Source organism: Periplaneta americana, chromosome 15 (genome assembly GCF_040183065.1).
Source record: "Periplaneta americana isolate PAMFEO1 chromosome 15, P.americana_PAMFEO1_priV1, whole genome shotgun sequence".
Classification (NCBI taxonomy): domain Eukaryota; kingdom Metazoa; phylum Arthropoda; class Insecta; order Blattodea; family Blattidae; genus Periplaneta; species Periplaneta americana.
In genome coordinates, this window is record NC_091131.1 from 90,714,069 (window position 1) to 90,739,686 (window position 25,618).

Genomic DNA, 25,618 nt, shown 5'->3' on the forward strand with positions numbered 1-25,618 from the left:
TCCTCTATTATATTATTATTTTATGATACATAAAGCTGAACCCAGTTTGGATTTTATCATTGTCATCCTAACGCCATCCTATGAAGATCGTGCGTGTATCTAATGCCTACCCACTTCACTTGCGTGATTCGGGTTTCACTTATTGCAGATAGATGGCAGAAATGATACCCATTTTCAATTTGCACACCACTTCGGCGGGCCACGCTGTATATGATGTGTATCTGTGTAGAGTTATGTCGTGTACTGGGATGAGTGTATGTGTAAGTGTAGTGTAAGGAATGAGTGAGGGTGATGTTGCTGAGGAAAGGTAAACCCTGTGTCGGCACGTAGCCTTCTCCTATCGAATAGCACCAAGGGGGCCGCCAGGCTTAACGTTCCCATCCGACGGACGAATCACTATCATCAATGACATATGCCTTCTCTTCATATGGACTGCGGAGAGCTTTGGGATTTAAGACAGGTATATTGGTGCACAATTTAGTGATTAGAAGTTGTGCACCGGGACCTCTCCTAATCCCGAAGTAGAAATTTTACATGAAAATTTCTGACCCCGCCGCTAATCGAACTAGTCTGAAGGCAGAAGGCGCTGCCACAGAGATAACTATGCGGACTCCTTATGAAGATCATGAACGTTCAATATTCAGTATGGCGCTCAAGATCACTGCTGAATGCAGTCAGCGTTAAACATAATGGCAAAATGGCAAATGGAAGATAAATCACCCGGGTGATCTGTTTGTTAAAGATCTTCCAATCGTTTTCAACAGTTTTCCTGCTCAATGTTATATGGACGTCACCTCCCGCCCGAAAAATTCTCAATCATTTTAATAGTTTCCGCGGATAGATGTGTAATTTGGAAGAAAAAACTTTTAAGTTTTTCTCTATCTGGATCATTTATTAATGATATTAATCCTGTTACTTACTATGCCTTCTTACAATCTATTTAAGGCATCAAGATCTAATTGCCTGATTTATTCACATATCTGTGCAATGTTTAATTATTCTTCTACTATCTGTCACTCTATTTCCAAGATATATTACAAAATAAGTGGTAGGAGGCTTTTTCTGCCAATAACGAATATCGCACAATATTCATAGACTCTGCTCACGTTGTCGTTGCAATACAGTTTTTGTTGTGGTTGGCATTTGCAAATGGATCATTAATGGTGCTTGTATATGTGTGCAAGGAACAAATAATTTAAAATCTACTAATATTTCAACTTCATATGCTCAAAAGTTTAGAATTAGTTATGTTGATTTTTTCATTTGATTATAAAAAATCACTCTAATTACAATCAGTAATTTCACTAAAATTACTTGAAATATTTACCATCCATGTCATAATAATTGTCTACTTTTAACGTAATTTAGTTCAGAAAGTCTGCACGAAATATCTGGTTTCTAATATAATTTGATTTTGAGATGTGTTTATTATATGAAAATTTAAGAATAAACTTTTATGTAATAATATTGTTGCACGTTTATTTGTACTAAAAGAAGTACATAGAACTTACAAAAAATCAGAAACATCCTCATAAGCAAAGCTCGTGTTCGGGTGTAGTTCCATCTACATACAAGAAGTACATAAGTATTATATTAAAAAATCAAAGAAAACTAAAAATAAAAATAGTATATTATGAAACACTGGAAAAAATGGTGAGGGGAAGAAGAGTTCTGGGTAAAAGAAAATATCAGGTGATAGATGACATTAAGATATGTGGATCATATGCGAAAATTAAGAGGAAGGCTGAAAATGGGAAAGATTGGAAAATGCTGGGTTTGGAGTGAAGAACCTGCCCTTGGACAAAACACTATGTATGTATGTATGTATGTATGTATGTATGTATGTATGTATGTATGTATGTATGTATGTATGTATGTATGTATGTATGTATGTATGTATGTATGTATGTATGTATGTATGTATGTATGTATGTATGTATGTATGTATGTATGTATGTATGTATGTATGTATGTATGTACGTACGTACGTACGTACGTACGTACGTACGTACGTACGTACGTATGTATGTTATGAAACTAGTTTATAATGTTGTACTTCATTGCATGAGTCAATGTTTAAGGAACGAGCGAAGAGAGTTTTTTAATTTTGACGAATGTGTGAATTTGGAAGGATAATCAATAGGTTTTTAAAGCAGATTTTGTTTATCCTTTGAAATAAATCAGAGGAACTAAAGGAATTTCTGAAGTTTGTTTCTTTGTTTTAAATAAATAAATAAATAGACAGACAGACAGACACACAAACAGACAGACTCCTCTTGTATTCTACACCAATTTTAATTTTGCAGTTTTTTGCGCCTGAAATATTAAGTCTATAACAATAATGCACCTATGGGTGAAATATAGTTCCTTATGTTTGAATATGCAATAGTAAAAGCAATAGTAATGATAACATTTATTTTATTAGTATTTAAAATGTCATGGTCTAAGTGCAATCCTCAACTTTTACTTAACCCGGCGCATCAGACGCATTCTCGACCAGACTTCCGTGACTTGGTATCATTATGACGCATATGTCACTTGAGAGAAGGAAGGCCTTTCATGGACAACAGACGAACAGTCATGTAAAAGAAGGGATTCAAACCGACCAGCGTTTCTTGAACATTGCACCCTTACTACTGTGTTCTGCAAAGTGGCAGTAGACATGTTTTAACGATCATAAAGTCTGCTAATCACTTTGTTATAGTATGTCTGTAGCTCTATCGGTCGCTTTAATCATGTAGGTGCATTAGCAGACAGACGGAGTTAAGAGAAATGTGCTCCGTGCTGCCAAAAAATGACGACGTTCTAATGTTTTAATTGGCGCAGTCTCAATCGGAGTGGTTTTACTAAACGGGCACTTCATCTCTGAATAGCTGAAATTTATGAACCGGCGACGGTGGCTTATTGACGATGCGGCTCAGGCGAGCACGGTGGGAACTAGTGGCAGGCAGGCAGTGAAGCAGGCTCTGGGTTGTTTGGTTAGTTGGCTTTTAATTGGCCCTACTGCAGAAGCAGTACAGTGGTGGAAGAGGTTCGAGAAGGCGGTGTGTTATACATATAACATACAGCGAAAGGGGGTAATGTGAACTACGGGGGCAAGAGGTGGGAGGCAGGGGGTGGTTCTAGGGAACGAGGTCGAGTGAAGGGTTGGTATAGGAGAGGGTGGGTTTCTAGTTGGACGTCGAGCACCACGACGGCGACGACGACGCCTCAGGGCAACAACCGTGGAGAGAGAACCACCCCTTCTCCTTCTCCTACCCCATCCGCCCAGCATTTTTATTAATGCATAGCTCTCGCTGCCCTAACGGTTCCCTAAAGGCAAAAGCCAACCAAAATTTAATTATTTCCGGAATTCTATTCTAATTAACTTTGATTGAACGTCCCCGTGAATGGCAAAACGTAGCAGAACAGCGGGTGGGTATAGTCAGACCAGGCCGGTCGGCTGGGTCCTGGGCTTCACCACTAGGCTACTCTCGTGGTGTGGCAACTTTAGCAGACACGTAAAAAATTGCACTCAACTCCGCCAGGAGCGAAATTGGACAGGATATAATATTAAGTAGGAGGTATTTGAAAATAAAATGTTCATTATTGACGCAATCGCTTTTTTCAACGGTATGGTGGGGGATATATTCCATTTCTGTATCTTCGAGGCAAATGATTCGATTTTTCTCATTGCGTTATTTAATATTCTGTATGGAGCTGTATTATTTTTTGCTGTGTGTTTCATTGCCGTTCACAAAATCCTTTGCTTGTGATTGTTTGGGAGTTTCAGTTTCTGATTGCAGCCATCACTTAGCGGGAATTTACCAAAAGCGGGTGTTTGCGAATAATGTTCTCCCTTCTTCTCAAAAATGACCATAAGAACATGATTTCGCTTCGGGAGATGAATACAACTGAGTCTTTAATAACGGTAGGCCTATTAATTGACAAAAAATTATGCGTCGCATCATAGAATAATACAATTTTGTCGTCTTTTATGTTCTTTTATTACGCAACGTTCTTTTGTCAATAAGACCACAGTTTGGTTTTCAAAATAATATGTGCGTCTTTTCGTGGACTCAATTAATCCTTTTGAATTGCTACCGTATAAATAATATAATATTCCCAATATAAACGTTAGTTACACCGCTGTTCCATTATCAACATTCCAACATTTCTAATGCGTTGGTTGCACCACTGCTCCATAATTATCAGTTTAACATCTCTAATGCGTTAGTTACATCACTGCTCCATTATCACCATTGCAACATTTCTAATCCGTTAGTTGCAACACTGCTCCTCAATTATCAGTTTAACATTTCTAGTATGTTAGTTGCATCACTACTCAATTATCACCATTCCAACATTTCTAATGCGTTGGTTGCACCACTGCTCCATAAATATCAGTTTAAAATTACTATTACATTAGTTACATCATTGCTTCGTTATCACCATTCCAACATTTCTAATGCGTTGGTTGCACCACTGCTCCATAATTATCAGCTTAACATTTCTAATACGTTCGTTACATCATTGATCCATTGTTACCATTCCAACATTTCTAATGCGTTGGTTGCACCACTGCTCCATAATTAACAGTTTAACATTTCTAATACATTAGTTACATCACTACTTCATTATCACCATTCCAACATTTCTAATGTGTTGGTTGCATCACTACTCCTTAACTATCAGTTTAACATTTCTAATACATTAGTTACATCACTACATCATTATCACCATTCCAATTTCTAATGCGTTGGTTACGCCATTGCTTCATAAATATCAGTTTAACATTTCTAATAGGCCTCCATTACTTACATCACTACTCCATTATCACCATTCCAACATTCCTAATGTGTTGATTGCATCACTACTCCTTAACTATCAGTTTAACATTTCTAATACATTAGTTACATCACTACTTCATTATCACCATTCCAACATTTCTAATACGTTCGTTACATCATTGATCCATTGTTACCATTCCAACATTTCTAATGCGTTGGTTGCACCACTGCTCCATAATTAACAGTTTACCATTTCTAATACATTAGTTATATCACTATTTCATTATCACCATTCCAACATTTCTAATGCGTTGGTTACGCCATTGCTCCATAAATATCAATTTAACATTTCTAATAGGTCTCCATTACTTACATCACTACTCCATTATCACCATTCCAACATTTCTAATGTGTTGGTTGCATCACTACTCCTTAACTATCAGTTTAACATTTCTAATACATTAGTTACATCACTACATCATTATCACCATTCCAACATTTCTAATGCGTTGGTTGCAGCACGCTTCATAATGCGTCACAACAACAGACCACGTTACTACTGTTTTCTGCTTTCTTTAGTAGACTCGAACGCATTTTACTAAATCGACGGAGCAGTGTAACTATATTATTTCGTGGAATTTCTGATAGCGAGGAAGATGAGTCTGAGGATTCGTTATGGTTTAGCTGGCATTTGGTTTTCATTTATGGAACATTTCAGAAAAATCCAACCATGTAATCAACCCAAGCGGTATTAGAACCCACATTCGAACACGGCCTCGTATCAGGAGAATAGCTACGTCGGTTGCCCTGTTACTTGGTATATATTTTTTTATTATGGTTTATTTAACGACATTCGCTACTTGGTATATACTTATGAAGTTATACTTTTATACAAAACTTATTGTTAATGCCTACGTACTCAGGTTATAATAATCACTTTGTTTTGTTTCAGGTAAGAACATTCAGTGACAGAATTCCCTTCTGCAGTAAGGTAATTATTTTATCAAGAACTTTTCATAACTCTTAATTTTAATGGAAATATTATTCTCTTACCTTTCCTCTATCAGGAATTTCATAATCCTGCGCTTATATATTTTTATAAACAGTGATTTTATTGTTGGTTTCGGATGTCTCCGTATAAATTTGGTTGTTTTATATTGAGAAATATCTTACAGCTAAAGCATTGGCTGGGTTCTGTTTAACTGCTAAACATTTCAATTAATGCACATCATACACAGATACTGCGATCAACGAAATCATAACTTGATATGTTCCCTCTTTTCTCCATCAGAGGTTTCCTCAATCGCTATCGGGATAATATATGTTACTGAATGTTATGAAGAGAGTAACGTTAGAAAATTTTTCTGACCTCTGAATTCCTATCGTAATGCTATGGGAGCACTCATGAAATTGAATGGATTATATTTGACAATCGGAAGAACATTTTGAGGTAGGAAAAATTTAGGCGTAACATAGGCCTATCAGATAGAATTTCTCGTCTCTTTACAGCCGCTAATTCGCGATATTCTGTTTCTCGCATTATTTGCTTGAAAATATTGTCGCTCGTAATCTATTTGGAACTTTTCAGTAACCTCTGAATTTGTATTAGCACAATTCCATTACAGTTCTCTCTAATGGAGTCCTTAAATTTTATAATGTACATAAATTAACGTGTTTGAAGATTTTTTTGTGACAAGAAAATAATTTATCTATAAGAGAATGTAGTAAGTTCCGAGTATAGAGCGGATTTTACATCAAAAACATATTAATGATAATGGCATAAAGAGTACGACACAAGAGGGAATTAACCACAGTACAAATAAAAAAAAAGTTGAATGTTCTTCTGGAAACGGTCGTTTTCTTACATTTTGCCAATCAAATATTTCATTATGTAGTATTAAATGCGAGATTCAATTTCAATATTGAGAAGTTTAGTTCTGAATTAGCAACGTTTGTGGAAGATTCTGTGCCTGTACTTTTCGGATTATGGTACAACAACCCTGTTTAAGATATGTTATTCAGATATCGGGGAAGACAAACGACGATTTATACAACAGCATTGCTCCACTAGAATACACAATGACGAGGTTCAAATATTGTTAGGACAAATGAGGGAAAAGAGATACTGTCAACTTCAAAAGTTCCAGTCAATTGCTATTTTTGCAAGGTATTGTCACATGGTAGTAAGTACTGATATTCCATTTTTGTTTTAAGTTTCAAAATCCTTATTTGTTAGTTCAAGGGAAATTATCTTACAAAGAAACCCTGGAGGGAAAAAGTACTAACTTGCTCTGAAATGGTGCTAAATAATATCGCAAAAAAATAATAGCAAATAAAACATGTGCATCAAGAGATTAAAATAAAAATCCCCTTAACGTAAAGATGGGAGTTCCTGTACATTTGAATAGCTTGCCTTCAATGTTTTCACTCGATGTATTTTTCTGAAGATTGTCTAACCTATAGGCGTTCTTGATTTTCTTGCCTTGTTAACGTCAGTGATATAAAAACATCGATTGCAGCCCTTGAAAGTGAATTAAAATACATACTGATTCAACGTTGTATATAAACAGACCTTTTATACGTCAGTTACAGTATGGCTAGCACGATATATTTAACGATGTTCAGGTTGTCAATTTAATCCTCTGTGGGAAAGTCATTATTTATTTTCGGAGGTGGAAATTGGTGCACATGTTTAGTTTATGGAAAAGTTATTACCGCTATTAGAAAATTCCTTTATAGCGCATTATAAGCCATACAATATTATTCAGGATGGAGATGTCGTAGAGGTGGATTGTGAAGCCTTTCTGAAAGTTCTTCGTAATGATAAACTTGCGTGATTTATTTCACTTTGTTTGCACTGTGGAAACAATCTCGCTCATCCTTACGTGTTACGATTTCATTTCGTCTGATAACCGGTTTATGTACGAGTATATGGAATATGTATACCGTTTCAGTCTTGTACAATGCAGGAATCTGCCCATGACTATCTTAAAAGATCCGTTTCAAAAGTTTTAAGAATAGTCGCACCTGATGCTGCAAGAAGAAATGTAATTGCAGGAGAGCTATAGCAAGTTAATCATTCCACAATAATTGCAACTTTTAATGCCCTTATTCTCTTTGTGACCTTATGTTACTATGAAAGAAAATATACTTTTGATCACTAATCGATCTGATCATATGAAAAGCAGCCAAGGAAATACAAAAATTATGCCAGAAGTTAAATAAACAATAAAAGCATAGTCAATATGGAATAAATTTATTTAGCATAATTTACTAATGAATACAGTTTTACTGTAAGTTGAAAGACGCCTTCCAAGATGAAGAAAATTGCACGAATCATTCCATTATCACCACAGGCAATTGTAACTCGATGAGGTAAATGGTTAAAAATTACTTTACATTACGCTAAATAGTATAATAAAATTGAAGATATTTATTAGCACATATTAACAGTGTGCGTAATTCTTCAGTATAAGGTATTGTAAAATTCTTAATTTCAACGTAAATGATGGCGAATATTTTATTTTTCAAAATAATTTCAAAAGATATGACCAAAATCATAATACATTTATAGTAGTATCATCATATTGATAGCCTTCCAAATCTTGGATTTAAAATGTATGTATGTATGTATGTATTTATTTACACTGCAAGTGGGCAAGCACCCGGTGGCAGTGGTATATACAATATTAACAATACACAATAAAATGATAACCAATACACAATAAAATTTACAATACACAATACAATTTTACAACACATATACAATTTTACACACAATACAATAATAATACACAATACAATTTAACACAATAATAATAAGACATAAAATAAAATACCTAATTTTACAATACAACCTACATAATTATCTATAGGTCCTACATAAGTTTCAATAGTCTTTCACTTTACTCTCATCTCATTCCCTGTAGTGGCACTATGACGCATTTCACTGACACTTTAGCACACATTTCACTGACACTCTGTAACACATTTCACTGACACTATAGAACACATTTCATTGACGCTATAAATTATCACTGATCGGAACTGTTCACTGCACTGTAAAACCATAACTTCACTGACTCACCTCGCTTCACTGATACAACAGTTCAAATAAGTCAAATAATTACACCCTTATGCATACTTATAAACAGAACTACATTTAAACTAAACATTTCTAGTCTAAGGCCCTCTTACACGCTAGTTTTAAATAATTTACAATTCAAACCAAGGAAGTAAACTCGTCAGGCTAGATAAATACATGTCACCTTAAAAAAATTAAATGTTGAATGTCACCTTAATTTTAATTTTCACTTTATATACAACTTTTAAAATTATTCTTGAATCTCCTTAAGGAAGGACAGCCCTCAAAGACCGCTGCAGGTAGGTCATTCCAATCATATCGGCATCCTAATCAATTTAAATAAACAAAAATGAATAAATAAAATGCAAGAGCATTCGTGCGCTAAGCGAAGGGTCCCGGGATCGATACCCGGCCCCCGAACAATTTTTCCCTTGAAATTATTCAAGTCTGCTTCACAGGGAGCTTCTACCTGAAAGCCAGATTTGCATAATGGGAATTAATGTTAGAAATATGCACAATACAATATAAAAGAATTAATGATCTGCAACAAGATGTGATAGCTATCATTATGATAAGAATTTATTGAAAAATAAATAATATAATTAGAAATGTCTGATGCTCTCAAATTAATGGAACAAGTAGAACAATCAATAAATTAAACACTGTAAGAAGCAATAATTAATACAGATGGCAAGAAAAGTTGAGAACTGTTCTAGAAAAAATATTTAATATGTAATGTATCTGGCATGAAAAACATATTGCTTAAGTCAGAAATGTGCACAGAATATTGAAAACTACGATGTCTCCTATTTTGTTTGCGCGTATCACAATTTGTATTAATGTAAACGCTAAGTTGAATTGGTATGCTTTTCTCTTTCGGACCTACATTATGTTCACTGCTATGAGTGCAGACGTGAAACCCAAGAAATCGATGTAGTATAATTTGTCCGTCCATACTCAACTTCGTGGTTTGGGAACTAAATATCATAGTCGCAACAATATAGGTCTATAGGATGTTTCAATACTTAATACTTTTGGGTAATGTTATTGACAAAATCAACATCAGTTTTAACCCAACAAATCTACATCTAAAGATGAACAGTTAAGATAGAAACTTGCAGAGAAAATCTATATAACTTATCCCGTAATTTGTGTATTAATCTAATATTGGAAAAGTCTCAAATCTCCGGAAAAATTACGTTGAATTAGGTTAAAGAACATATTAAATAAGAAATAGAATCCGGCCAGGACTCGAAACTCAGTCCTTACAAGGAAATGGACGCGTTACATTGGCGCAAGTGTTGTGAACAGGCACTTTTGACACTGGGCATGCACGATTCTTCAACTTCGAACCGTCCTTCTCTCAAGTTTCACCACCATCCTTCTCAAGTCTTTCGTGGCTCCGATTCAAAGAACGTAGAACTTTACCTTTTTGTCTTTACTATTTCGAATTCTGCACACCTAATCCCCAAACTACTTTTCACCTCACTTCTCTTATCTATATTTTAACCATTATTTAAATACCAGATTATTATCGTTCGTAAGCTAAATATACCCCTTGATAAAACACACTGTTATTCCTCACTTTTTACAGTCTCCACCACACGTGGAATTACTCATCACAAAATATTAGTGGCTGCAAGGCAATAAACACTTCTAAGAATAGATCAAAGAGTAATACAGTTCTTAGCAATTCAGTCTAATTATCCTGACGTTTAACTGATTGGCCTACATGGTGATTTCTTTTCTTTATGCCACACAATCTGATAAATTTACATGGTCATATTTATTTTCATTGTAATTTCTTTCTATTATTTAGCATTATGTTTTTTTTTTAATCCAATGCCACCAGGTTGTCTTTTCGACATTTCTGGTCTTCTCTCCTGGCCGTGGCTTAGTTGTAACTCACTTCTGAGGTTGGGGCGCCTGGAAGGCGGAGTTACATTACCCCGATGATGTGATAGGATGATTATGATAATGTGGTGCCAGGAGAGGTCTTAAACCTAAACTTAACCTAAATTCCAGACCATGGATGAACACAGGAATAATCCCCTTTAAGGAAAATTCCTGTGCTCTAACCAGGAATCGAACCCGGGAACTCATGAACTATAGCCAGAAGCTCTGACCACTAGACCATGAGGCTGGTCATTTAGCATTATGTAAAATAATATTAAGACGCTACGTGTATTAGTTTAAATTTGCTACAACGTTTATATTTCATTGTTTAATTCATAATTCAAGCTATTTTAGCGTTTAAATTCATAAGTCATGTATGCACGCAACTTTTATCAAACTGAATTTGTTATAATCTTCGTAACTTTTAACTTTATTCATAGTTTATGTATGTATAGGCTACTTTTTCCTGGTTAAGTGGAAGAAAAGGCGTTACGGCATGAGTCTCCAAACGCCTATAGAACCAGGAGATATTGCACGTCAAGCATGCTCTGCTAAGGTCAGTAACTTTCCATATGAAATAGAAAAACGACCTAAAAGAATGAGCGCTGCGAGTTGCTTACGCCAGGGGTTACCTCGTACGAGTTACAATTGGACAACTAAAATAAATTATTAGTGTTATTATTGCTATTATTATTATTATTATTATTATTATTATTATTATTATTATTATTATTATTATTATTATTATTATCTACCATTTTATCTCTTAGTAGGCCTACTTCCGAAACGCCAAAGATTCTTAAGTCTCAGCCGATGTTGAAAAACTCGTATTATTTCTTATGCTCCTGCCATCCTATATTATGAATTCATATGTACTGGAATTTTGTTAGATTAAATTCACTCCAAATTCCAGTTTTGTGTTTGTAGTTGTTTATGTTATATCTTGTACACGTTAATACGTATTTAATGCACCATTTCCATTCCCCCTGTTTTATGACGTGAAAATCATCCTATAGTGACTAGTTATTTTCATTAATTCAGACAGACAAACGGTGGGGTTCAGAAGAATGTGCACCCCTGTTGTATTCGAATGTGCCCAATAGGCCTTTGAAGTAAGGCGCCCTGATGTCAGAAGGAGACGTACTGGTTGTCTGATACAACTCGCGGATATTGCACGGAAGAGAAGTTTTGAGTGGCTCTTTACAGTTTCGATCAGATCCATCCAACTACGCTTCTGTCTTATAAATTTTTTTCCTGTAACTTCCTCTTCTTCTTTCGATATATTCTCCCTTTGGCTCTGAAACTAAAGGCAAAAAAAGAGAGAGAAATAAACCAGAGAAGTGACGCATTAAAACGATTCCGTCGAATGAAAAGAAGAGGAAATGATGTGATGTAACTATGGACGAAGATAAATATTCGGATTTCATGAAGCCTAATTTGAATTTTCACTATGCTCTACCTGCCCTTTAGGTATTCTCGAAATGTGAACTTAAGATTTAAGATTATGACTGTAACCTTAAGAATCTGTCCCTATACGGTACAGGGTTTGCGATATAGGACATTTATTTTCGTTATGCAAATCTGACTCACAATGAGCTTACTAGAACACAGATTATTACACAAAATAAGGTACATCATTGGAAAATGTTACACGTTATATGGCAAGACATGAAAAGGAAGGATATATATTATTAATTTATTATTAATTGTATTTTTTATTAATTGTGTTTATTATTAATTGTCATTATTGAGTGTAATTAGTTACCACTGCCACGTGTATATACCCATTGCATTGTGAATAAATATATATTTTGCTCCTATTTTTCGGGACTCTTTATATAACGTCGTCGTTTCTGCAATAATTCCTATGTGCACAATATAAAATTGTTTAGTAGGAAGAGAAAACACAGTTATTCATCCCATGGCAGCCGTACATAGGAGACTGTGAATTCGTACATTTTCGAAACAAAGAAATATAATTAGGCCTACATAAAGGAGATTTTATTATTTGCTTTATCACCTTTTAAGGTATTTAATAGAGCAAAAATCTGAAAATCGATAAATATGTCGCATAGGAGTTATTATAGTAACAACGACGATAAGCCAATATATTTGGAAACCTACGAGAATTTTCGAAAGTGGACAAGCTGGCAGACTTCAATTTAATTTCTTTACTGTATGGGTGGCACTTAAAAGATCCTTGCTGTTGTCTTGGTGACTGTTATGGAAATTTTTCTTTATTTGTCAATTTTTTCTGTTATAGCAAGTGACACATATTAATCTCAATATTTCTGTGTATTGAAATCTTTTCTTAAATGGATTTAATAAATAATAATTAATTAATAATTAATAATAAATAAATAAATAATAAATACTATATTAAAAAGTAAGACGTACTCAAATAACGTTTGGGGTTAACGTCTACGAATCAAAATTCTTGGAATTAGCTCCAAATCGTTTAGAAAACATAAACACTTCAATAATTTTGATATCCCTATATTGCTTCATCTTTCTTATTTATATTGTGGCTTTGAAAGGGACACATGAATCCTCTAGATCAGCGGTCATCAGAACACTGCACTCTCGGGCTAGCTTCTCTCGCCCGCAGGTCTCTTACAGCACTAGCATGCATTCATGGTTGCTGGAGGGTATGCTTCGTCCTGCACAAGGGTGCATATCGCCATGCTCTGCTTACCCGTAACCCATTTCAGCGAGTGCTGACGACCACTGCTCTAGATTCAAAAACTTCTAAAGACTATTTTGTTTGGCACTATTTTCCAGTGGATATAGGGGATTTTGAATCTAGAGGAGTCAAATAGCCTCTCACCATTATATAAAAATATTTCGTTAAAAATATAGTTGCAAAAAATTGATTATAGAATGGTGACGTAATGAACTTGGGTTTCTGAACTGTTGACTGACACCCGACTTTTAAAATTTGTATCGAAATTTATAAATCTATACGTCGAGTATTGGAATTCAGCTCACTCTAGAAGGTAGTAAATTTCTACTTCTCAGATAAGAATACAACACGGGACAGCTGCATTAAATCTGGAAACAGAAGTCCTATGGAAGGACAAATAAATATTAATTTGTATACTACTTAAAGTCGACACCTAGTGCTAGGTTTGATTAAAATTCCTTCGGGAGGGAGGTTTTATAAATATAGTTTCCCACCGGACTTGTTGTTCTTTTTGCCTTGTTTTTGGAGGGTAAGTTGGTAGGTGTTGGAAACAAACTTCTAAAATAGTTTGAGAACAGGGCGGCTTGGAATATATAGACGCACACAAAGTCTTGGAAGACGAGCTCGCAGCTAAACTGTACACATTTGGAGAATTATTACGACGGGGGAGGACTGGAAGGAACTGTGGTTAAAGGGGCGGAGAAGGAGAAGAGCGGCAGTGGGGGAATGGGTATATAATAAGAGACAAGAAATGGGAAGGGAGGGGGAGAGACAGAGAATACTAATAGAAATTTCATAGATGCAGATCCCATTCATAAACGTTGCCCGTATAGCAAATGAGGGAACCAATTTGCATTTTCGTCTTCATGTTGGCTGCTGACGAACGAGTTAACGTAGCTCAACCAGCAGCAGCAGGGCTACACGCACACACACCCGCTTCACGCTGATGGAATTCCCATGCCTCCAGTAGTCGTCTTAAGGAGGCACGAGCACTTTGCCGATTCTGCTTTACGGCCTATCATTTTTGGAAGCCTCATTTCCTCTGTCTCCTACAAGTAGAAACACAACACGAATTACGAATGCTTTAAGGATTCTGTACAAAAATGTAAAGAAATACAAGGCATTTATAGAAATTTGAGACGAATTACAGTTTCTTGTGTCCATGGATTTCATATTGTGCTGCTACATTATCCAGTCTGTCGTTTTCTCAGTAAGTTAATTGTTCCTCAGACCAATAGTTCGTCTAGTTTTTAAGTCATTAATTTGTGCAGCTTCTCAGTCAGTAAATCATCCAGTTTCTCGGCTAGAATTTTGCACAGTTTTTCAATCAGTACTTTGTTTACTTTCTCAGTCAATAAATTGTTTATTTTCTCAGTTAGCAAATTATTTGGTTTCTCTGTCAGTTATTCTTTACTTCTTCGTTAGTAATTTATTTTCTCAGTAACTCATCCAATATCTCTGCTAGTAATTGAAAACTATCTCAGTCAGTAATTCGGTTAGTTTCTCAATCAGTAAGTTTAGTCTATCAGCAATTTGTTTTGTGGTATTCATACATTGCTTTACAGCTAGAATATGGAACAAGTAAATAAACTTAATACTATTAATAAAATCTTAATTTATAGTCACAGTCTAGATCAAATATATACAGACGAGATTTACAATATAGTCTACTAGTACAACACACAGTTTTAGTATCAATTTCATGAATTGTTATTGAATGTCATGAATTCACCTACAGAATAGAAGGCGTGAGAAATTAGTATAGTTTTAAGTCGGTAATTTTATACTTTTCCAGTGAGTACTTTGTTAAGTTTCTCATCTAGTAATTTGTTTAATTTCCCAGTCAGTAATTTGTTCAGTTTCTCAGCCAGTAATTCATGTAGTCTCTCAGTCAGTAATTCGTTTAGTTTCTAACTAACGTCAGTAATTTGGTTAACTTCTCTGTCAGTAATTTGTTTCGTTTTTTAGTCAGTAATTTTTTAGTTTTTCAGTGAGTGATTTGTTAAGTTTCTCATTTAGTAATTTGTTTAATTTCCCAGTCAGTAATTTGTTCAGTTCCTCAGCCAGTAATTCATGCAGTTTCTCAGTCAGTAATTCGTTTAGTTTCTAACGTAAGTCAGTAATTTGGTTAACTTCTCTGTCAGTAATTTTTTTAGTTTCTCAGTCAGTAATTCGTTTAGTTTCTAACGTACGTCAGTAATTTGGTTCACTTCTCTGTCAGTAATTTGTTTAGTTTCATAGTCAGTAATTTTTTAGTTTTTCAGTGAGTGATTTGTTAAGTTTCTCATTTAGTAATTTGTTTAATTTCCCAGTCAGTAATTTCTTCAGTTTCTCAGCCAGTAATTCATGTAGTTTCTCAGTCAGTAATTCGTTTAGTTTCTAACTTACGTCAGTAATTTGGTTAACTTCTCTGTCAGTAATTTGTTCAGTTTTTTAGTCAGTAATTTTTTAGTTTTTCAGTGAGTGATTTGTTAAGTTTCTCATTTAGTAATTTGTTTAATTTCCCAGTCAGTAATTTGTTTAGTTCCTCAGCCAGTAATTCATGTAGTTTCTCAGTCAGTAATTCGTTTAGTTTCTAACGTACGTCAGTAATTTGGTTAACTTCTCTGTCAATAATTTGTTTAGTTTCCCAGTCAGTAATTTGTTTAGTTTTCCAGTTAGTAATTCGTTTAGTTTCTAACGTAAGTAAGTATTTGGTTAACTTCTCTGTCAGTAATTTGTTCAGTTTCCCAGTCAGTAATTTTCTTAGTTTCTCAGTCAGTAATTCGTTTAGTTTCTAACGTAAGTAAGTATTTGGTTAACTTCTCTGTCAGTAATTTGTATAGTTTCTCAGTTAGTAATTTGTTTAGTTCCTTAGTCAGTAATTTTTTACTTTTTCAGTTAGTAATTTGTTAAGTTTCCTATTCACTAATTCGTTTAGTTTCTCAGCCAGTAATTCGTTTAGTTTTTAGATTGAGTAATTTGATTAGCTTCTCTGTCAGTTATTTGTTTAGTTTCTCATTCACTAATTTGTTTAGTTTCTTAGCCAAAACCTGCCTAGAGAAAACTCGTTACCAATCAGCAGTGCTAATATAGTGGTGGTGGTGGCGGTTTTCATCCAATGAAATCAATATAATTGGCACTAGATACTTAAAAAAAATTATAATAATCAATAATCATACAACAAAATCTGCAATTGGTTGAAATGCAATAATAATAATAATAATAATAATAATAATAATAATAATAATAATAACAATAAAAACCAAAGTTAAATAGGCCTATAACAACTTAATTTTAAAGTTCACTGAAATGGAGCCCAAAAACTCTAATGTTATAACAACTGTCTTTGAACGGTAAAACCTCTATTAATATTCTGAAACAAGACACGGAATCAGTATCTCTTTGTTTTGTTTTATAGCTACTTTTATTTAAAAAATGGACTCACTTCATCTTATCTCTTTCGTAAATAGCTTAGTAATATGTTCAAATACTCTTAAATCAGTTTTGGGTGTTGTATTGTACTTATGAATTTGAACATTAAACATGAAACTGTTATAATTTTGCTTAACATGACATGGCACTTCAAATCTTTAAACATTATAGATCTGGGAAGGCCAATATATTTACGAGTAGTTTAAAAAATGGCCGACAGGAATCAGTAATTGTGTTGTTATTATTATTATTATTATTATTATTATTATTATTATTATTATTATTATTATTTTATTTTTCATTTTTCGTTTTATAAATCAGAAGTACAGTGTGTCCACCATGAAACTGACACAATTCATTTGGCTGCCAAAAATCAATGAATTGGAAATAAGTTGGTAACATGCATTGCAATATGTAGAGAAACTGTGGAAATTTCGTTGGCTATTTTTAAAAACCCGCGCGAGAGGTTGTACGTGGCGCTGCGGTAGCTTAAGTCAAAATGGCGACAGCGCAAGAGCGAGCACAAGCGATCTGGTGGTATGCTGAAACAAATTCGGTGATTCAAGTGCAACGCAACTTTCGGCGCGTGTTCCAGAAGGACCCACCATCACGGAACACCATTAAGACATGGAAACAGCACTTTTTGGCAACGGAAAGTGTGGTGAAATTGTATGGTGGCGGTAATGTGCGCGTATCAGAGGAGCGTGTAGCAGCAGTGAGACAGGCGTATGAACGAAGTCCACGCAAGTCAGTTCGACAAGCGGGACGAGAACTGCAGATGCCGAAGTACACGGTACATAAGATAGGCCTATTGCATCGCTCTCTTGGGTTTCATGCATACAAATTGCAGTTGGTTCATGAACTGAAACCAGATGACGGTAATAAGAGGCAGGCATTTGCTATCGACATGTTACAGCACATTGATGAAGACCCAACATTTTTAACTCGCATTGTTTTTTTTTTTCTGATGAGGCCACTTTTCATTTATCGGGCAAAGTCAACACACATAATGCGCATATTTGGGGGTCAGAAAACCCACGCTGCATTGTGGAACACATTCGTGACAGCCCGAAATTAAATGTGTGGTGCGGATTGATGCACAATTTGATCATCGGCCCCTTTTTCTTTGCAGAACAAACAGTTACGCGCAATACCTACCTCGACATGTTGGATCAATTTGTTATGCCTCAGTTAATGAATTTGCACCGAACGTCATCTTTCAACAGGACGGTGCCCCACCACATTGGAGCCTGATCGTTCGAGAATTTCTCGACACACAATTTCCCGGTCGATGGATTGGGCGTGATGGACCGACAAGATGGCCACCTCGATCACCGGATATTACACCTCTAGACTTTTTCTTATGGGGATATGTCAAGAACAAAGTATATACAGGCAATAAAATTCTTGATCTTCAACAGCTACGCGGCCGCATAAGAGATGCCGTCAATTCCGTTACGCCCGAGATGCTTCAGAAGACCTGGCAGGAAATTGAATTCAGGCTAGATGTTCTTCGTGCAAAGAGAGGATCTCATGTTGACGTGTACTGATTTTTTTAAATAAAACTTGGTGAGTTACTCTTGATATTGCATGCATTCTTTTCTCTTTACCCCAAGCGGTATGAATTATACAGCAATTTCAAATGTGTCAGGTTCATGGTGGACACCCTGTATATCTTTGCTGTTTCTTCCAAAATATTATGAGTATATCTGTGATGTTGAATAGCAATCTCATATATATATATATATATAATATGAACGAAATAAACTTCACTTGATTCCTGTCAGATAAATATTCTCTAATCTTCTGCAAACACATCTTAACTCAAGGATATAAACTTCAGAAGAAGAGATTCAAATATTCTTTTATGTTAAACATTTGTTAGTTTTCAAGATATTCTAATGTTTTTTACTACCTTTTAAAATTGTTTTTTTTTTTTGACATAAGAAGTTGAGATATAATTCCTCAAGATATATAAGGCTGGGGGGGGGGGTCATCGTGCTAACCACACGATATCTCCATTCTGGTTGGATGATTGTTCACCTCTACTTCGGAATGTGAACGTGAGGCCAACAGCCGGCTGGTAGGTCTGGGCCCTTCAAGGGCTGTGGAGACACGGATTAAAAAGATATTTTCCATATATGCAAAACATAAAGTTTTAATACTGCTGATGCCTAATTTATTATTTATGATTCTTAAAAAATAATTTACTGTATATATTTTATATATAATACATCTCCCAATCCAAATATTAATCTAACCATATACCTAAGGATACTGTGTTTGATACAAGACAATGTTACGAATTAATATTCATATATTTAATCTGATTATTTCGTTTCCAATATTTCTTTCACCATCAACCAATTTAACATACAATAGTTGAAGATATTTTGGAATGTTATTGATAAACGCTGAAACAGGGCAGATTCTGGTATAAAACCTTATAGTATCATATTTGATATTTTATTTTTTCTGTCTCCGAGTTGGCCTAAATACGTAGTTTTGTTAAGAATTCTTACTGTTCGTTTGCAATATTTCTTTCACCCTCAACCAATTTAACATACAATGGTTGAAGATATTTTGGAATGTTATTGATAAACACTGAAACAGGGCAGATTCTAGTATAAAACCTTATAGTATCATATTTGATATTTTATTTTTTCTGTCTCCGAGTTGGCCTAAATACGTAGTTTTGTTAAGAATTCTTACTGTTCCACTATTTTAACTATTTCTTTCTGGTTACGCAAATATGATTTAAACTAATCCCAAGCAATCCCTCTTATTCCGTAGTTTTGTAATTTCCATAACAGATTTTTATAAATGATTGATTAAATGGCAAACTTACTAGTGTTAATTATGTAAGCACGTGTGGCTTACAGCTGTTTCGGTGTATACTGTACACCATCATCAGAGCCTACAATTTTTTTGGAACAATTTTTCCCTCGAAATTATTCAAATCAACTTTACAGGTAGTTATACCTGAAAGCTTGATTTGCATAATACATGTCACTGTTCGTTAACAGGAAACCACAATTTAAGTCACACAGAGTTAGTGTGCACTCATTGTTGGTTGCTTGACGGTTGTCAGCCCACTTTGAGGTCTGTGGATATAGAGGGAAAAGTTAGATCGGTTTCTGGTAAAGTTCCCGGGTAGCTCAGTTGGTAGAGCGTAAGTACGTTTAACCAAAAGTCCTGGGTTCGATGCCCGGACCCGGAACAATATTTCCCTCGAAATTATTCAAATCAACTTTACAGGGAGTTATACCTGAAAGCTTGATTTGCATAATACACGTCACTGTTCGTTAACAGAAAACCACAATTAAGTCACACAGATTGAGTGTGCATTCATTGTTGGTTGCTTAGCCCACTTTGAGGTCTGTGGATATAGAGGGAAAAGTTGGATCGGTGTCTGGTAGAGTTCCCGGGTAGCTCAGTTGGTAGAGCGTTGGTACGTTTAACCAAAGGTCCCGGGTTCGATGCCCGGACCCGGAACAATTTTTTCCTCGAAATTATTCAAATCAACTTTACAGGGAGTTATACCTGTAAGCTTGATTTGCAAGCAAATGTGTTGGTACTTTAAAACCAATTTCCGTATTTCGACTATACTCTATTTTTTTTCATGGAGTGCAGTTTCATAGAAAGGACTTTGCCGCAGACCTTCTACTGCCCCCTACTAATTGGTTGTCATAAATAAATGTCTTCCTTACTGTGACGGAAATGTTGTCTTCTCCTGTCAGTAACCAATCACAACCGTTGTTCAGAAGAATTGACAGGCTCCCGTCAAATCCACGTGGAGGCAGAGTTGCTGCATCTTTTCCGAATTCTAAGAATCCCGTCGGTCTCATTTCGAGGGTCACCAGAACTGTGGCAACTGTGCAATGTTGGGACGAGGGGGCAGGATGGAATTGTCAGAGGTGTTTGTGTAGGAAGTCATAAATCTGTAAGTGGGTGTTCAAAGGAGCCACCGAACTGCGCTCCTTGAAATAAAATAGAGTATACCTTTAAAAACTTTACTTCCTTGCTGGTTTTTTTTCTTAGATATGCGCATATAAGAACCCCAATACTTTTTACATTACGAAAGGAAAAAAAAAATGCCATTTTTTTTTCGTGATGATGGTAGACCCTAATCTTTCTATTGTAATCATGGTATATATTGTTTAATTTAAATGTTGATGTCTGTAAGTTGCCTTCGAATCTATATGATAATGATAATGGTTTTGTTTGTTTAAAATATCGTGTAGATATTGAAGCTTATATCAGTTCTGAAGGCATTGAAAAGAGTTTGCGAGTTCTTAATAATCAGGCAGGTTCTAGAAGACATTAAGGCTGCGGTCGTGTCCATCATTATTGTCCAGCACACAATATAACGTGGGCCGTGGCGGGCATTGTCTTCTAGCGCCTCTTGGTAGCAGTCTGGAGCATCGTCTTGAGGGGACGAAGTGGGGGAGGGTGGTACAGTAGTTATTATCGGCAATGCACACACAGGCACGCAGAACTACGCTAGCGTTGTCCTCATTATTCTGTAAGGCCCTTAGCCACAATCTTCATCCACGCTCCAGTACTATATTGATTGGGAAACCCTTGCAGCCAAACAATGGTTTATCTTGGTATGGAGGAGATTTGAGGGAGTCTTGGCTATGGTGGAAAGGGGGTGGTATGAGGGGGTGGGTGCACATAAAACATCCCACACGAAGAAGAGAGAGATGAAGGAGAATTAAGGACTAGGAGAAGGACTGTCGTGGGAGGGAGATGAAGCCAAGAGTGAGGGGAAGGGAATTGTTTCTATGGTCTTCTAATGCAGGTTGTTCTTTGCTTGTGTTCTGATAGTTAATATTGTACAGCTGAGTTAGTTCAGATTGCAACAGAGCGCGTATGTGTAATCTGCGAATTTTGTTATGCAAATTTTAGAGTAAAGACAAAGCTAGTTTCCGGCACATGACGTTATTCCACAGATCGCGTTCTGTGTTAAATTGCCAAGAAATATATTAGGGTCTATGTGTTGATTTATTTAATCTAAACGATTCACGTAATGAATGTACCTAAAAACTGTGGCCTACCGTTATAGTGGAATAGCCAGTGCAATCAGTAATAATGACCTTTTCATTAAACGTTTTGAGCTTTACGTAGCCTATCATCATAGGCGGAGTTATGGGGGGCATGGGGGGCACTGCCCCCCCCCAAACTCGTCTGAACTTTTTTTTATTAACGTTAGAAAATATTGAATTAAAAAGATCTATTTTTGCTCTTGTTTATGATTAAGTTTCTGTGGTTAAATTGACGTTTAAGGTTGCTATGCATAGACATTTCGCTAGCCCGCGCTACGAGCGTGCTAAACTAGCCCCGGCTTTCGGCTGATTACTTGTACAGGATTCATATCATATATCGCTAACACTGTTTATGAATATGAAAAACGTTAGTTCGCTGATCATCCACCGGAAGCCCGCGCTAAGAATATCTATGAATATGGCCCTTAATATCTTCAAATCATGTGTCTGGACTAAAATATTTATTTTGAATTTTTGAATACCTCATTTGAGGAATGGAAGCACAGTAATGTTTCTTTTGTAACAGCCTGTACTCACATGTTAGAAGTCTGAAGGTGTTCAGGTCGCCACTTAGAGAAATATGAATAACATACTGCACAACAATGCAGAAAAAAGAAAAATGATCCCGGTATAATGTGTGAATATTATAGATTTATTAATTTGTCCTACAGAATAATATCTGTAATATTGACAATTAATATTTGAGGAGAAAAATTCGTTCCGGCGCCGGGGATCGAACCCGGTTTCTTGGTTCTACGTACCAAGCGCTCTGACCACTGAGCTACGCCGAATTCAATCCACAGTACCGGACCGAATGTTTTCCTTTGTGGCTTGACTCCAATTTAGGCATACATGTTGACGTATATGTCCAATGTCAACTGCCATTATACTAGGAGCGCACTCAGCAGAGTGACTTGTTTGGCCGGGATTCCGCAGTTACGTGCACAGTAATCTGTACAAATATATATGCACTGCAGCTATGAGAATATTATATATTTATTAATTTGTCGTAAAGAATAATATGTAATATTGACAATTAATATTTGAGGAAAAAAATTCGCTCCGGCGCCGGGGATCGAACCCGGGTCCTTGGTTCTACGTACCAAGCGCTCTGACCACTGAGCTACGCCGAAGCGAATTTTTCTCCTCAAATATTAATAATGTGTCAACTTTAAGACGATATTAAATAAAATAGAGTTTAAATTTCATATATCTTCAGAAAGCTTCGCCTAATATAAAACAATTTCTGTTAGCAATGTTACGTAGTTTTATAGGCCTATGTGTTTCTGTACGAGAGAGAAAAAGAAAGGGATTGTTTTAAATTATGCCCTATTATAATTTGTAGTAGATCTACAGTTCAAGCCCTATACAATTCGGTCCGTAACATCGCGGATATGGATGTAACACTGTAAGAAAGATACCCTCGGATGTAACACTGTAAGAAAGATACCCTCCTGAAAATATCTTTATTAAATGATCATACTCCGATACTGTACCACGGTCAAGCTATAACGGGGGGAGGAGGAGATATATGATGTCCCCCATAATCTCATTATATGGGGATTCTATAGTTTTGCTTTGTCCCCCCCTCCCCCCAAGGAAACGGTTCTCTCTTCGCCTATGCCTATCATTCGGTTCATTTCCTATGTTACAAATGCTAACATTTATATTGTGTTTTATTCAAATTCAATTTCAAAGACACAAATAAAAGCAAAATTAAGATGTTTAGCTTAAATAGATGTGTGCAATTAATTTTGTAGAAATAAGACAGTTACACATACAGGGTTTATTTAATGTAACACATATTCATTCATTCATTCATTCATTCATTCATTCATTCATTCATTCATTCATTCATTCATATGATTTCCTCAAGGGCAAGGCTTTCACTGCAAACCAAGGTTTCCCTAATATTTCCATTTTTCGCCTTCCTCCTAGTCTCCGCATATGATCCATGTACCTTAATGTTGTCTGTCATCTGATATCTTCTTCTGCCCCAAACTTTCTTTCCGTTCAGCATTCCTTCCACTGCATCCTTCAATAGGCTGTTTCTACTTAGCCAGTGACCCAGTCAATTTCTTTTTCTCTTCCTGATTAGTTTCAGCACTTTCTTATTCTGTCACATAATTGCGTTAACGTTCTCAATGGCATCACAGCTCGCAGAACAGTAGTCGCAAAAATATTTTGTTTACATAAAGACAGCCTATTCTTTTCTAAACACAAAGTTTGGCGTGATTTGAGCTTTTTTTTTTACCGAAATTCCCCCGTCGCAAATCGTTATGTTCATTACTTAGTTATTCGTATTATCCGAAGCATTTCGTTAATTGCTTAATTAGGCCTATTCGTATTATCCGAAACATTACGTTAATTGCTTACTTATTCATATTATCCTAGGTAATTGCTTAATTATTCGTACTATCCGTAGCATTAATTAATTATTTGTATTATCCGAAGCATTACATTAATTACATTCGTATTATCCGAAGCATAATGTTAATTGTTTAATTATTTGTATTATCCGAAGCATTAATTAATTATTCGTATTATCCGAAGCATTACGTTAATTACTTAATTACTCGTATTTTCCGAAGCATTACATTAACTGCATTCGTATTATCCGAAGCATTATGTTAATTGCTTAATTATTCGTACTATCCGAAGCATTAATTAATAATTCGTATTATCCGAAGAATTACGTTAATTACTTAATTATTCGTATTATCCGAAGCATTATGTTAATTGCTTAATTATTCGTACTATCCGAAGCATTAATTATTCGTATTATCCGAAGAATTACGTTAATTACTTAATTATTCGTATTATTCGAAATATATGTTAATTCCTTAATTATTCGTACTATCCGAAGTATTAATTATTCGTATTATCCGAAGAATTACGTTAATTACTTATTATTCGTATTATCCGGAGCATTACATTAATTGTATTCGTATTATCCGAAGCATTATGTTAATTGCTTAATTATTTGTATTATCCGAAGCCATACGTTAATTACTTATTTATTCGTATTATCAAAGTATTATGGCAATTGCTTAATTATTCGTATTATCGGACGCATTAAATTAATTGCTCAATTATCCGTGTTATCCGAAACTTTAAGTTAATTGTTTAATTATTCGTATTATCCGAAGCGTAAGTTCATTACTTAATAATTGTTCGTATATTATCCTAAGCATTAAGTTAATTACTTAATTGTTGCTATTATCCAAGTATTAAGCAAATGCTTAATTATTCGTACTCTAATTACTCGTATTATCCAAGCTTTACGGCAGTGGTTTATTCGTATCATTCGAAGCATTAAGTTAATTACTTAATTGTTCGTATTATCCGAAGCATTCCGTTAATTATTTAATTCGTACTGTCCGAAATATTACTTTCATTACTGGCTTGTTCGTACTATCCGAATGTAATGTCCCTGTACAGTGACATCCCCCGCACAAAGCATTTCACTATTATCTTCCTTAGTTTTCTTCTAAAGATCTGCAGTAGATGCTCATTTTTCTACTAAAAGTTTACTTTGTCATTGGTGTCCTCCTTTGATATCCTGGCAGCAGCTCATATTACTATTTACAATATAGCCCAAGTATTTTAAGCTCTCTACTTGTTGTACTGTCTCATTTCGAATTGACACTTTTACTTTATTTTTCCCCCCGATAACCATGGTTTTCGTCTTGTTTGTATTTATCTTTATCCTATACTGCTCACA

General features: G+C 35.3%; 1 non-coding gene across 1 annotated transcript; it reads right to left on the reverse strand.

Moving 5' to 3' along the window:
- Positions 1-22,612: 22,612 nt before the first annotated feature.
- TRNAT-CGU (transfer RNA threonine (anticodon CGU)) lies at positions 22,613-22,685 on the reverse strand. The gene has a single exon. It is a non-coding gene; the product is annotated as a tRNA-Thr (tRNA).
- Between the last annotated feature and the right edge of the window lie 2,933 nt (positions 22,686-25,618).